The sequence below is a fragment of the Belonocnema kinseyi genome, chromosome 9 (assembly GCF_010883055.1).
Source record: "Belonocnema kinseyi isolate 2016_QV_RU_SX_M_011 chromosome 9, B_treatae_v1, whole genome shotgun sequence".
Classification (NCBI taxonomy): Eukaryota; Metazoa; Arthropoda; class Insecta; order Hymenoptera; family Cynipidae; genus Belonocnema; species Belonocnema kinseyi.
Window position 1 is genome coordinate 122,465,924 of NC_046665.1, and position 3,539 is coordinate 122,469,462.

The window sequence follows — 3,539 nt, forward strand, 5'->3', positions numbered from 1 at the left end:
AAAAGCGATTGACCAAGTGTATAGAGCTCCAAGGAGATTATGTTGAAAAATAAAAAAAAAATACCCAAAAAAAATTGTTTTTATACTTCATTCTAAGGACTTCTTGAACTACCCTCGTACCGGCTTAAGGATCGAACCGTGGACCTTTAATGTAAAGTCACAGCGCCCAAACAACTAAGCCACCGAGGTTCTAATGGCGCCAGAAGTTTTAAAATTACACTGGAACCGCGTTTATATTCGCTTCGACTTACATCCTCTCGCGCTTATAGCCCTGAAATAATGGTTATTTATATTCGCTTGACATCCATCACCTCGCAATGCCACGTGACAAAAGAGCCAATCAGCGCGGCGGATATAAACGCGGTTCCAGTTTCATTTTATATTTGTATCATCTTAGTGATTTGAAATACGGCTACGAGGCGCCACCGGCGCGGCAACTATCGTCTTTTATTTTTAAACAACTGAGTGACAAGAGGCTGATATTGTCGTTTTTCTTTATATCGAAAAACATCAAATACGTTAAATACAAAATGGCTTTAAAGTGAAAACAAAGCTATAAATAAATCTGAACTTTTACATTAGGTTGTTTGAAAGATGGCAGTGAGAGATTGTAAGTTCTTTTTTTAAGTCTTGGAGTAACCATTGAAGAATAATATTGGAAAGATGTTTCTAAACTGTAAATGAGATTTTGATAAAATCTACATCATTTATAATTCTAGGACTTGCGATTTCTTCTTCCAGAATTAATTATTTTAAGATGTTAATAAAACGAACCAGTTGATCCAGCGTTTTATCAGACTGAATCTTCGCAATTAGCTTAGTTTTAAAAAAACTCCCAACTGTTCTTCCTGCGAAAATTCTCGATAGGGGGATGTAATAGATTGTGCATGCGTAAAACGTGTTGACTGGGTGATTTTGAAATTGTGATTAATAACAATAATTTGTAAGTTGAATGTTAAGATAATGTTACACAAACTTCGAAAAACGTTTGTCCTACAAAATGAATGGTTTCATCGAAGCGTCCCCCACTCCCAATATGTCAAAATAGCAAGTTTATTAAAAATAATTAAAAACCAGCTGATGTTTTTGAAATGCCTAATGAATATTTGTATAATTTAATTGCCACATTGGCCTGCTAATTAAGTGGTGCGTTTTTCCAGTTTGACGCTCGTAAGTTGTCAATTCCATGAAAATATTATTTTCATTAATAATTTTTGGACAAAGATAGCGCATGTTAGGCTGGTGTATTCTTTGCAAAAATAAAACACTGTCCTACAATAAAATGGGTATGTATCGCTAGTCCGAATTGTTTTGCTAGAACGAATTGTTTTATAACTGTTATTTTGTTAACCCCAGTGGTTAATGAAGATGTGAATTTCAAGAAATAGATGTTTTGTTTATTGCATTTTTACAACGTATCATATTTCAAAAATATTTCCTGAAAATTTATAAATATACGAGCATTACTTAAAATAAAATACGTATTGGGGCGAAGCAGTCTGATGCAGATATAAATAGGTTTGTAAACTTTAAACAAGTATTTCTCGAAAGAACGTGTTTGCACTCTGCAAGCATGATTTTTCGAACAGTTATCAACCGATTACTTTTAAATAAAAAAATTTAAAAAAAAACTAAATTCGTGGAAGTTTTTTGTTTAAACTGTCGCATTTTGCTGAGAGAAAAAAATTTGGTTCATGACTCTAAAACTATGGTCATACTAATATAGAAAATTTCTGCTTTATTTGTTTCAAATGATGCTGACTATAGATATCGTGCGCGCCGTGGCCATTTCTTTTTTGTACACTATATTTATTCAAACAAAATGCCTATATCAAATAATAATTTCATGTGAAATCACTCGAAACATAATGTGTATTCCAGATATTTCATACCGGGTTTTCTAATTGTCTTCATTTCATAATGCGAGCACAATAAAGAACTGTAACTGGTAATCAGGAGCCAGGACCTGGTGTACCTGTGCACATGTCGCTTGCATCCTATGGTACTTAAGGTACCCTCGACATCAACCAAACGTTAAGTATCCGGACACCAGGTTACTGAACATTATAAAGGAGGAAAATGCGCAGCACCATTAGGAGACTAATAAAACGATGATTTTGCATTCTTTGCAACTCTTTCCACAAAGACGTAAAAATATACCTGCCTGAGTGACTGAGAAATTGAGTGACTAAGTGATTGAGTGGCTGAGTAACAGAGAAGAAGAAAGAGCAAATGAGTAAGAGATCTGTCTTTTTTAAGGAGCAACTCAATTCCATTGCGAGGGTTTCTGTTAGGATTCCCGTTTCCAAGTAAGGCTCCACTTATTTTTCTAGCGTTTTCAGCAAAAACGAGGTGAAGCTGATCGGTCTAAAGGATTTTGCATCATACTAACTTTCCTTACCCAGCTTTGTAATACAGATTGAATTAACTCGAATGACACTGCACAATGAACCTGCGAAAGACTGACGTTGCTGCTGACTTCATTCAGGGAATAATGTATCATCTCTTGCGGCTTTTAATGGTTCAAATTTTTCAACTGCTTATCCAATTTATGATTCAGTGACAGCCGTGGAACCCAACCCCGAGTCCGGAAAGTGTACCCTTATGAGATGTTTAAGGACTTCGTTAGTCATCTCAGCCATTTCAAGTGAAGGAAATATTAATGTCTTTAGTTTACATGATTAGTTACTCAGGTATATTCTCGATTCCCTGGCAATGAATGAGTCCCTTATGGCTTTTTTATTCTGAGTATTATATCTTCTCAAGTCTGCCCTGTACAAGTTACGATGCCCATTCTTTTTAGCTCTGTTAAAAGGCAACAATTTTTTCTTTTTAGGCCCTCAATTCTAGGATTCCACACGGGTGTGTCCATGCTTTTTCTCTCAATACGAAGAGAAGAATTGTCCTCATAGGATTTGCTTATACTTTAATGTAGATCGTCGACAGTAAATTCTGTTTTTATTATAGACATGATTCTGCACGGTATGGTACCCAGGACACTGTTCAGGTACAGTCTGTCAAGTTAAAGCGTGGGTGGCTTTACTCGCAGTCGGTAAGGTGTATCGACATGATTTTGGTGTCAAAATATTAAGAAGAGCTCCCTCTTTCATGCTTTTTGATTTAACATTCAGTTTGCTTTCAATTCTCATCTTGTTACCACGTTACAAAAATTGAGTTCCGTATACGCTTCGCGCTTCGAGGCTGTGTTCCTTTGTTCCCACCCAAAAGGTCCCAAATTGTCTCATAATCAAGCTGCAAAGTACATAGGAAAATCATCGTCCTTCGTCAGCAACTGGGTAAAGCGGTATAAAGAGACCAAAAATGTTGATGACTTCCCAAATCGTGGTTCGACAGGAAAAGTGTCCGACAAATTGGAAAAACTGAGATTGCACCTATTCACCTACAACTTGAACGCGGAGAAAATGGTGGAAATCTACAAAAAGGCTTTATTACCATCTGCCAAAAAGATGTTCGTCGATAAAAACGAGACCTGGATACCGCAAGAGGATAATGATCCCAAACACCGCAGCAAGCTGTGT